This window comes from Bison bison, unplaced genomic scaffold, assembly GCF_000754665.1.
Source record: "Bison bison bison isolate TAMUID 2011002044 unplaced genomic scaffold, Bison_UMD1.0 scf7180017864329, whole genome shotgun sequence".
Lineage (NCBI taxonomy): Eukaryota > Metazoa > Chordata > Mammalia > Artiodactyla > Bovidae > Bison > Bison bison.
The window spans coordinates 2,073,392-2,085,321 of NW_011494901.1; positions in this window are offsets into that span (position 1 = coordinate 2,073,392).

The window sequence follows — 11,930 nt, forward strand, 5'->3', positions numbered from 1 at the left end:
AGACAAATAAAGACATAGATATTTATTGAGAATTACTATGTGTCATGTCCTGTGCTAGATATTAGGAATGTATGTACTTGAGCTCACAGAAGACGCCCCCCAGAGGGTTCTTATTAAGATTAGATTTGGAAAAAGCCTTGTGAAATATTTCAAAGATGATTAAAAGAAAATAAATGAAATGTGAGTGTGTGTGTGTGTGTGTGTACCCTATCAACAAAGCTGCTTTTGATGCATGCGCATGCATCTCCTGCAGAGGGCCGTGGGGCTATGAGAAAACCTCTAGTTAAGGTGTGTGTCTTAGCAGCACAGAGAATGCCACTGTTCTGACCAACAGAACTCTGGATCTGCAGTGAGCAGAGAGGTCTCTCCAAGAGCCACTAGCAAACAGTGATGGTTGATAGAGTCGTCAACTCCTCCCTGCTTCTGGGCTCCAGAGGAATATTTTGGATAGTATTTTGATTGCTGAAAATATTGACACCTTTCCAGGAGTGCCTGAGTGCTAAGACTCTTCAGTCGTGTCAGACTTTCTACCACCCTGTGGACTGTACCCGACCAGGCTCCTCTGTCCGTGGAATTCTTTAGGCAAGAATACTGGAGTGGGTAGCCGTTCCCTTCTCCAGGGGATCTTCCCAACTCAGGGATCGAACCCACGTCTCATGTCTCCCTGACTGGCAGTCAGTTTCTTTACCACTAGTGCCACCTGGGAAGCCCATTCTTTCCATATCTGATGCCATTAAAAAAAACATAGAGACAGCAGCAATTTTGCTTTGGACAAGAGACAGAAAGTAGATCACTAAAAGCTAGTCTACACCCTTCCTCTCCCATTGTGTTTTGAGAGGGCAAGAGAGATTGTGAAAAAATCTCTTATTTAAATTTAATTTTTATGATGGTGGCCAGCCCTATAATCTTTAAACAATTTTTAATGGTCAAAGAAATGCCAAGAATGGCCATTAAAAAATTGCTAATCAATAGGCATAGTGTCTTTGGGTTCCTTTCAAAGAAAGCCCAAGAGAAGTGGACAGGGGTTGGAGCGGGGAAGGGGGCGCCTGAAACTATTATCCTGGACTTGGTGCTCTCAGATCAAATAAAGATGAGTACAGCAAGGGGGTAGACAACTGGATTAGTCATGCAGCCTAAATAATGTCTTGGCCTCTGTCTGTGAGACAAGGGAACCTCCACGTACTGTGGGTAAAATCAATCAGAGTCTGGTGGCATTGTCAGCTGGAGTCAGCTCTGTGCCCACGCTTCGACTGTGAGTCTTGACTCTGTGTCTTAATGTAAATTGGCTTATGGCTGTGTCTTCCCTGGGGCATAAGCTTCCATCGTCCAGATGGCAGGGTGACCCAGTGGAAATAAACATATGGTAGGTTATATCTGTCGTGCACAGACGAATAAATGCAGTGCTCTACTAGCCAATTGAACAAAAGAGTCGGTGCCACATACAGTGGACATTTCTGACAACAGATTGCCAGGAAAGGAAAACTCTGGGGCAAGGGCTGTTGAGAACTAGGGAAGAAGAAACCTACCACTGGTATGCAGAACACTGTGGAAGGTAGGGATAAAAGGAGATAGGGAAAAATTAACATCTGGATACAAATTGTGCTTTGAGGTTCTTCTATGGGGGACTTGTCAATAATCAGGACAACAGGGTAGCTGTTTGTCCACAGGCTTTGGTCAATTTCCATATTCTTTAGAGAGTGGATTGCTTTAGTTGGGCTTTCCCTAGAAGATGCTAAGGCAAAGATAAAAGGGCAAGTAGTTAATTTAGGGAACGCCAATAGGGGATCGGGGAAGTGAAACAGCAATGCCAGAAGGCAACCAATAAGTAGTGTGTTATCAAGCCAGCTGCCACTGGAACTCAGCCCCTCTGGGGTCCAGAACACTCCCTTGAGAGCACTGCAGCTGTGCTTTTGCAAGGGAAATAGGAGAGCAGAGGACGTGCACACACTCACAAGTTCCACGTATGTAAGTACATACATACAAACTCTATTCAGGAGATAATGCCTGTTGATGGTTGGAAATTGGCGCAGAGAAGAAGTGTAGCACAAGGTTATAGTTCTATTTTTGACAAAGAAATTGCACCTGAAGATTGAGTAAAAACTTTCCTTCTTCCTGTTTTATCCCTGGTGTTTTCACCCCTGTGGAAACGGGGCACAGCACATGGATGATCTTGTTCCTGTGACTAAGTATTATTTGAAGGTAAAGATACTAAGGGAGAAGGCAATGTCACCCGTGCCAGTACTCTTGCCTGGAAAATCCCATGGATGGAGGAGCCTGGCAGGCTACAGTCCATGGGGTGGCTAAGAGTCAGACACAACTGAGCGACTTCACTTTCACTTTTCACTTTCACACATTGGAGAAGGAAATGGCAAGCCACTCCAGTGTTCTTGCCTGGAGAATCCCAGGGACGGGGGAGCCTGGTGGGCTGCTGTCTATGGGGTCGCACAGAGTCAGACATGACTGAAGCGACTTAGCAGCAGCAGCAGCAGCAGCAAAGATACTAAGAGCTGTTATTTGGCGATGTGGAACTTGCCCGAAGCCTACCTGAAACCTGCCATACATTTTTGCGATAACATCGTAGCCTACACAAATAGTCAAACAACGCTTGTGAAATAGAAATCATTGTGTCATGCCTATTACAGTTTTATTAGGTAATGTGCTACACTGAATTATAAAGAAAAGTATTTGTTTATTGGATTTACTTTATGAGCCATTTGCTCTAAAGGGGAGTCTAATGGATGTTGCACCTTGGTTTTGACAGAGCTCCTTTCCCTAGAAGAACATAAAGGACCATGAAACAACCTATTTGCACATTTCACAGGAGGGAGGAAGTGAGGCAGAGCAGGCTCTGTGGTGGAGTAGCTTCAGCTTTTTTTCACAGGGGCTGTAGAAATATCCATTCCAGCAGGAGGCATGTGGGAGTCACAGCCTCAGGAAATTCAGATGCTTATGAGAGAAGGGAACAGGACAGTGAGGTGTCACAGAGTAGGACCTTGGCCAGTGGCTGATGGCACTTGCCTTGGTGAATGGAAGGGGAGCTGTAACCATGATATACCCAGGATTTATCTACGTAATCTTGATATAAAAAGGAGAAAGGGACGTGCATAGCAGAAAGAAGTTGAAAACATTAAGGCCAAATACACTGCAGCTGATAGAATTAAGAACCCAAGGTCTCTTTGGGGGATCAGGATTTGTGTGAACATCAAAGCTGATGGACAAGCACTGCTCACAAAGTTTGAGTACCCAGCTCTGGAATGGGCTTCTCTTGGGCGTTGTAAAATAAGGAATGTGACATTATTCTGTCAACTTAGAATGTACAGAAAGTACAGATGGATAGTTGAGAACTGAATGTCTTGCATAGGGAAGTTGGTTTCGTTCTTTTTGGCTATCCCATGCAACATGTGTGATCTTAGTTTCCTGACCAGGGTTTGAACCCGTGTTGCCTGCATTGGGAGTGTGGAGTCTTAGCCACTGGAACACCAGGGAAGCTCTGGAATGGGGATCATCTTAAATTTTCTGCAGATATGAGATCTCAGAGAAGCCTTGTAGCGAAATGGCTGAGTGTGAACTCTACAACCCCACTGCTTGGGCATGCCTCTTCGTCTTACTACTCACTGACCGTGTGACTTTGGGCAAGCCACATGACCTCTCAGTCCTCCAGTTCCCTTCTCTTTAAACTGGGGATACTCATAGCGCCTGTGTCATAGAGCTATTTGTCAAATATTTATGATAATGCCTGGCATATGATAAACCCTGTAGATGTTTTAAAAAATAAATGCATAAACCTTAGAGGAAGCCCTTTCATTGCATTCTTTCTGTATCTCAGAGAGTTTTCCAAACATTTAAAGTCTACAATCATTTATCGAGCACTCACCTGGGCTGGGCATTTGCCAGGTACTGGATAAGAATGAATTCCCATGGTCTCTGCCCTTCCAGGTGCTCATGAGCTAATTCCCATGGTCTCTGCCCTTCCAGGTGCTCATGAGCTAACAGTCTCTTTAAAATGAAGTCCTGAAGTACTTTGAAGCAATGATAAAAGTTGTGAGTGCAAAATAATTTTCCCCCTGGACAGTGTGGGAGTCAGCTGTCACAGAATGCCACACTCCCGATGACTTTATAAAGTGTCTTTCCTACAAATAAAGTCATTCTCCTCCATAACCATGATACAACCCCCCAAACCAGGAAAATAGCAGGGACACTATAACTGCTCTCATTTGACCCTCAGACCCCATTCAAGGGTTGCCGCTTGTCCTAGTGACATTCTCTATAGCACGAGGTTCCAGGTTGGAACCACCCGTTGAATTTGGTCACATCTCTTCAGTCTCCTTCAGCCTAGAACATGGTCCCAGGCTTCCCTCATCTTTCAGGACCTTGGCATGTTTGAAGATTACTGGTCAGTTATTTTGTAGAATGACCTTCAGTTTGGATTTGACTGATGATCATTCATGATTAGATTTAGGTAGGCTGTGGCTTTTGCTGGAGAAGGCAATGGCAACCCACTCCAGTACTCTTGCCTGGAAAATCCCATGGATGGAGGAGCCTGGTAGGCTGAAGTCCATGGGGTCGCTAAGAGTCGGACACGACTGAGCGACTTCACTTTCACTTTTCACTTTCCTGCATTGGAGAAGGAAATGGCAACCCACTTCAGTGTTCTTGCCTGGAGAATCCCAGGGATGGGGGAGCCTCGTGGGCTGCTGTCTGTGGGGTCACACAGAGTCGGACACGACTGAAGTGACTTAGCAGTAGCAGCAGTGGCTTTTGGGGAGCAACTACATAGAGATGATTCTGCGTTTTTCATTGCCCCTTATCGGTTCTATACTAATGACGTCCATCGTGAGTGCTTGATCAAGGTGATGTCTACCAGGCTTTTTCATGGTCAAGTGATCCCTTGTTCCTTTGTAATTCATGAGCATTTTGTGGGAGGTACATTGAAACTATGTAAATATTTTGTTCCTCATCAAGCTTTCAATTTGTTTATTTCAGAATGACTTGTTTCCTATTTTATTTAAATAGTTATAATTTTTTGATGCTCAAATTGTCCCTGGTTTGCCTAGTGGTATCCATTGAAGTGCTAGTTACTCAGCCGTGTCTGACTCTTTGCAACCCCATGGACTGTAGCCCACCAGCCTCCTCTGTCCATGTGATTCTCCAGCCAAGAATACTGGAGTTGGTTGTCATTGCCGTCTCCAAGGGGGTTGTGTCCATTGAAGCTGCCTCTGTATTTGACTTTTCTACCTCACTGTTTAAATTCTTCCTTGCTTTCTGCCACAGCAAGATATTTCCTGTATCTTGGATTTGCCAAATTCCAGCTTTGGCATCAGCTGTTTCTTCAGGGGGCCCTGATTTTTTTTTTAGGGGAGGAGGACATTCAGAAAGGACTATCTAGGCACACTCCATAGAGTTGGACTGTAAAGAAAGCTGAGCACCAAAAAATTGATGCTTTTGAACTGTGGTGTTGGAGAAGACTCTTGAGAGTCCCTTGGTCTTTAAGGAGATCCAATCAGTACATCCTAAAGGAGATCAGTCCTGGGTGTTCATTGGAAGGACTGATGTTGAAGCTGAAACGCCAATACTTTGGCCACCTGATGCAAAGAGCTGACTCATTTGAAAAGACCCTGATGCTGGGAAAGATTGAGGGCAAGAGGAGAAGGGGACGACAGAGGATGAGATGGTTGGATGGCATCACCGACTCGATGGACATGGGTTTGGGTGGACTCCGGGAGTTGGTGATGGACAGAGAGGCCTGGTGTGCTGTGGTTCATGGGGTTGCAAAGACTCGGACACAGCTCAGAGACTGAACTGAACTGAAGGCACACTCTATATGCTTACCGTCGTTGTGGTTGTCATTATTCCCAAGCCCTAGCAATGGACAGAGCTACATTTATTTCTGTATTTACCTATGTGTATTGAAAACCCTTTACTCGCATCAATATATCCAATTACAATCTAACAACACATACAATTCATTTCATTTTTCTCCCTTTCTGCTGTCCTTAAAATGTTTCCTTATCTGCTCAGTCCTCCTGCACATAACCGATCTCCCATCTCCCCTTGTCAGACTCTCTCCTCTAGAGGCTCTGCCTCTGACTTGCATTCTGGGCCACAATTCCCTCCTGTCACATGAAGGCTGTCCTCTGACACCCATCGTACTCACTCCCGCTTAGGGATGACCTCCTTCCATGCCGGGCACTCCCTCCAGGCCTCTGTGGGCATGCCATCTTTAATTAGCCTGAGCTCCAGGTCCCTTGTGCCAGACCATTGTCCTTCCAGCTCAGGTGCTCTGCTGGTCATTGCAATGTGACTCAAAGCAGATTTGAGAAGACTCTTCTTGGATATATACAAAACCAAGAAACCAAGCTCTGAGAGACAGTAACAACCACCACCCGATTTAATCATGTTATTCTATTTAAAACCTGTAGCTTAAACTACTAAGATGATATTTGTCAATTCTCCTTTAAATTTAAATAAACAATAGGGCTTGGCTGTGAGACTTCAGCAGTTGATTGATGGAGAGGAGATGAAGGAGTGTCTAGGTTTGTATCCTGGCAGAGCATAGCTTAGGGGGTGAGGAGGCAACAGGGAACTAGGGCAAAAGTTGCAGACCCTTTCCTGCCTCCATCCCTGCTTCCGAGCTTCACTCCAGAGCCAGATGTCCTGATTAAGGAATAAATGAAGATTAGGAAATAGCCAAGAGTTCCGAAAGAGGCAGCTGACAGAAGATGCTTCTGGTAGACCAGGAGACTTCAGGGGAAAAGAAAAAATTAATCCAATTTTATGTAAGTGAATTTCCTCTCAACCCAGTAAGGCAGGAAATGTAATCTCCTAGGAAAGATTGGACATTTTGTTTTCTAGTTACCGCTTTTTTTCTGTGCTGGAGAGACAATTTTACTTCAGAGGTGTGGACCGGGGGGATGAGTGGATCTGACTGGCTGGCGCTCTGCTCCCTTCCAAGGGACACCCTCAGGGGGCAGCCCTTCCAGGCAGAGGGAGGGGGGCTGGTGGTGGGGCAGGCGTAGGGACCACTCCACCGCTCCCCTGATGGAACTGGAACACAAAATAGGATTGTCCTGAGCTGTGATTAATAGCCTTTCAAAGGAAAATGAAGATTCGCAGAAGAAGCAAAACCCCCAAATGGTTCTTGTTTTATCCTCCTCCTAAGTATGTCTCTCTGGGTGGAATGGCAAAGGAAGTAGAGAGCCTCTTCCTTAATCTGAACCTCCCTCTAAGGCGTTCCCTCTGTCCATGTGTGTGTGTGCTGTGCTGAGTTCCTTCAGTCGTGTCTGACTCTTTGTGATCCCATGGACTGTAGCCCGCCAGGCTCCTCTGTCCATGGGATTCTCTAGGCAAGAATACTGGAGTGGGTAGCCATTCCCTTCTCCAAGGGATCTTCCTGGCCCAGGGATTGAACCCACATCTCCTATGTCCTCTGCATTGGCAGGCATGTTCTTTACCATCAGCACCACCTGGGAAACCCTAGCACCCTGTGTCCACACCAGCTCCCAAATATCTGTCAGAGTTTGAATTAAGGAGGAAATACTCTCTTTTCTCCCCCCTGCTCCTATCTGTGCAGTGAGCTCTTACCGTCCCACATGGAATCAGGGAAATGCAGTTTTGGGGAGAAGAAGTGCTCATTTTCATTGGGCTTGACCAACTGCATCTTTGTTTTGTGTTTCCTTTTTAAGAAAAATCACTTCAAAATGATTAATGATGCCTGAAGCCACCGGCCGTGCTTCCTGCGGTGAAGTGCGGAACTTCTGTGCATGTCTGGGTTTGTAGGAGGGTGTGCTCCTGACTCCAGGGAGGGAAGCTTTCCCAGACTGTACAGACAGTTGGGTCTTTGTTCAGAAAAACTGACTCTCAGGAGGAAACGCTGCAGAATGGGACCATGTCCCCTGCAGGGAGGGAAGGACTTGCTCCAGTTACGGAAGGGAAGGGAAATCCTTTACTTCTGAAGGTGCCGGAACAAGAGGGTCGCTGGGTTAGCGGGAGTCTAATCCTTTTTTGAGGGGTGGAGTGGGAGTTAAGAACAATGAGGTTGGCATTTTTGAAAACAGGTGGGATTATTGAAGGATTACAGTAGAGGGGTAGGTGAAACAAAGGGTCACCGTCCTGCTGGGATGCGGCCATTCTGCTGGACCTGCAGGCTGGCCTTGGGGCACTGATTCCCCGGGGAGTGCCCGCCTCCTCCAACCCATTTCTCAGGAGCAGCCTGACGGGACTCTCCATCCTTTCTTCCCTGAGGACTCAGCAGGGGAAGCTCAGGGCTGGCTTGCAGCCGCTGCCGTTGATATTTCTGTGAATCCTATTTGGAAAAGAGAATATGGGCTGTGCTCAGTCGTTTCAGTCATGTCTGACTCTTTGTGACCCCATGGACTGTAGCCCACCAGGCCCCTCTGTCCATAGGATTCTCCAGGCAAGAATGCTGGAGTGGGTTGCCATGCCCTCCTCCAGGGGATATTACCAGGGATCAAACCCGTGTCTCTGTCTCTCGCAGTGCAGGTGGATTCTTTACCACTGAGCCATGGGGGATGCCCTGGAAAAGAGTATGATTGACTCTTCTTTATGGAAACTAAAATTAAATATATAATACTGTTGGGAGATTCTTTTTCTGAATTTTGGAAGTTCAATATTTTGTTATGTAAAGCTCCCCCCCCCACCATGTGAAACCTTTATATTATTGCTCTAAGGACAACGTATTTGTGGAGTGGAATTAAAAAAACAAAAAACAGACCATACTTTTCCCTTTTCTGGAGCTCCATGCAAACCATCATGGTCCTTTCCCTCAGTGATGAGCTGTATAGGGGAGTGGAATGTGCCATTCGGAAGGGCCATTGCCTGGGCTCAGACACCAGCTTAGGAGAGATGGTGGGGGGTGAGGGATGGGGAGTGGGAGTTAGGAGGGGGTACAGGAGCTCTAAATGCTAAAGGAGGGGCTGCGAGGGAGCACATGTGCATGTGGGAAGCCTTCTCCTCTCTGAACACATTAATTCAACTCAGTTTCTCTGGGACCCATAACCTTTCCCACTTACGGGAGAGCAGGAACAGTGGATGGTGGCAGCGGGGGAACTTGAAGGCACAAAGCCTTGCTGCATGATTATCTTCTGCTAGAAAAGTCAGATGTAGGAAAACAAAACCACCACTACCTTCACCCCAGCACCACCCCCACCAAAATACCCCTCACACAGGCCCCTCCTGAACTGAGCTGTTCTTATGTTACCTTTCGGAAACCAGGCTCTCATTTTGCAGAATTATCTTAGCCTCAACTGTGTTTGCAATTGTAAGTAATTTTGGGCAGTGTTCCCAACGGGTTGGGCCCGGGAGGACTGATCTTTATGTTAACAGGCTGAGCACCTGGCCCGGAAATCTGGGAACACAGGTTTCCTTCCCACGACGCTGTTTCCATGCAAATTCATCGATTAGCTGGTATGCGTGTCCGTTTATCTAGGAGCATGTGTGCTGACAATTGGCTTCTGACTGTAAAATATGGTCTTGGGGCAGGAAATGATGAATTGTCTGCTTTAAAGTGTGTTAGCGTGCATGTGTCTGTGTGGTGTGTTTGATGACAGTCACTATTAGTATGCGTGTTTACAAGACTTAAAGGTAAAGACATAAAATAACTAAAAAATGGAAAGGTATGCATAAACAAAAAGGCTGTTTGGGTTGTCTGGACACTTGTGCCCTCCTGATGGAGTTGGGACTGAAGGGAATCTCATTTCTTGCTGAGTGCATTATTTCCAAATACAAACCAGGAGATGATTCAAGGCAGAAAAACATGTCTATCTTGAGTAGTCCATATGGGGACATGTATCTTCTTGAAAAGATACTGGGGGCTGCAAACATCTCAAGTAGTCTGTATTATGAACAAACATCTTTTTATCTCTGCCTGTTTTTCACTTTTTAAAAAAATATTTTTGGAAAGCTGCTTATTTTTTGCTGGGCCAGGTCTTTGTTGCTGCACGCAGGCTCTTTCCAGTTGAAGCGACTGGGGGCTACTCTCTAGCTGTGGTGCATGGACTTCTCCCCGCAGTAGCTTCTCTTGTTGCAGAGCACAGGCTCTGGGTGCACAGGCTTCAGCAGTAGTGACACATGGCCTCAGTTGCTCCTGGTGTGTGGATTCTTCCCAGACCAGGGATCAAACCCATGACCCACGCATTGGCAGGCAGATTCTTATCCAAGGGACTGCCAAGGGAGTCCTAGTTTTTTACTTTTAAAACAGTGTCAGTGGTAGTAAGGTCTTCATCCAATGTGGTAAGCATGCAGAGGCCACTTAGTCCCTTGTAGAAATCTGGAATAACAGACTAGTTAATTTTAAGAAAATTTAGGCCATTTACCATTATGAATTCTGTAATCTCCCAAGTAAGGAGACCGACTTAAAGAAATGAAGCAAAATGACAATGGATTCATTACAAAAAGGGCATTTCAATACAGGAGGCAGGAAGCACATCACCTCAGAAGAAGAGCAGAGCTTTAAAGTTAAAGAAATGTCATGTGATGAAGACCAGCTGCCCTTGCCGCCTTTCTCTTCCTCATTTTGCTGTGAGGGGCGTGTGGGAACCCCTCCTTTTTGTAACTGTGTGTGAAGCAGCACACGGAGAGCCTTTAAACTGAGAGTTCACTCTGCATTAGAAATGTTATGATAGCAGAGGTACCAGCATGAATTAAAGGGCAGGGAAATGGGAGCAAGGTGGCTGGTTTGGATGGAGCTGGTCCAGGATGGACTACGACAGCGCTCACGGAGGACTAAGGCTGGGGGCTCTGTGCCTACACACGTTACTTCATTGAATTGCTGTCTTGTTGCCAGAGGTTTGTTTCAATTCCCATGTATTCAGGCCACATACACTGTGGTTCTGGCCAGAGCTAGCATCTTTATGAAGATGGTGGTGGTGGTGGCGGGGGGAGTTGGGGAGGGGGAATGCTTCTGAGACACAGAAGCTGGAAGGGTGGAGGAACAAACTCTTGACTTAAAATAGAAAGCAGTGACACGAAAGGTGGGAAGGTAAGAGCCGTCACACACCCAGAAGGCCAGGGACAATGGACTGCTGAGGTGACTAGAAAATAGTCTAGCATCAGTTAGGCAGATCCTGGGGTCACTTGATGAGGTGATCAGCTTGCAGAAGGTGAGACCTGGGTCCTGAGAATCTAGTGAGAAAGGGAAATAGAGATGTAGGGGTCGAGAGCAGTTCCAGAAGGTAGCAGAAGGGTAGATTTTGTTTCCTTTCTTTTTTTAATGGAAAGACTTGAACATACTTTTAATCACTCAAAGATTTACTGGGTGTCTACTAAGTACCTAGGATTGTGGTCAGTGCTGGAGATTTCAAGAGAAAAGGAGGCTCTGCTCTTAAAGAGTTCTCAAGTCTGGGAACTTTTGGAGGGAGACAGTGAGAGAGGCAGACAGATAATGCTAAGGTTTTGGGCTAAGAGCTCTCCAGGAGGAAAGTGTGGGCCTCTAGCACAGAGCAAGACTATGCATCTTTACTGAGGAGGACTGTTGGTCGGGAACAGCATTATAGGGGTCACTGGGAGTGGGGCTTTGAAGGATGATTAGGGGTTCTCCGGGCAAAGAATGGAGGAATGGCCTCATAGGCAGAGAAAATAGTGGGTGCCAAAGAATGGAGAGCTCTTAGTCAGTGGTACAGCCAGAATGCAGAGCACAGTGAGGAAGGGGAGGCTTCTGAGTTCCCACCTAGGCTGAGGACTTTATGTGTCAGTAGACTGAGGGGAGACAGCCCGTTGAACAAAGATGAAGCTATGATAAGCGAGGGTGAAGGAAGAGAAGCTGAATGAAGATAAGAGTGATCGGGGGGTGGGGAGGAGGAACATGCCAGGAGCTGGTGGCACCTGGCCTGGCTTTCCTCCCTGTCTGAGTTGCTGTGACCATCTGGCTGGGATGCGGAGACCACGAAGGGGAGACAGGGAGGGGGAGGGGGGAC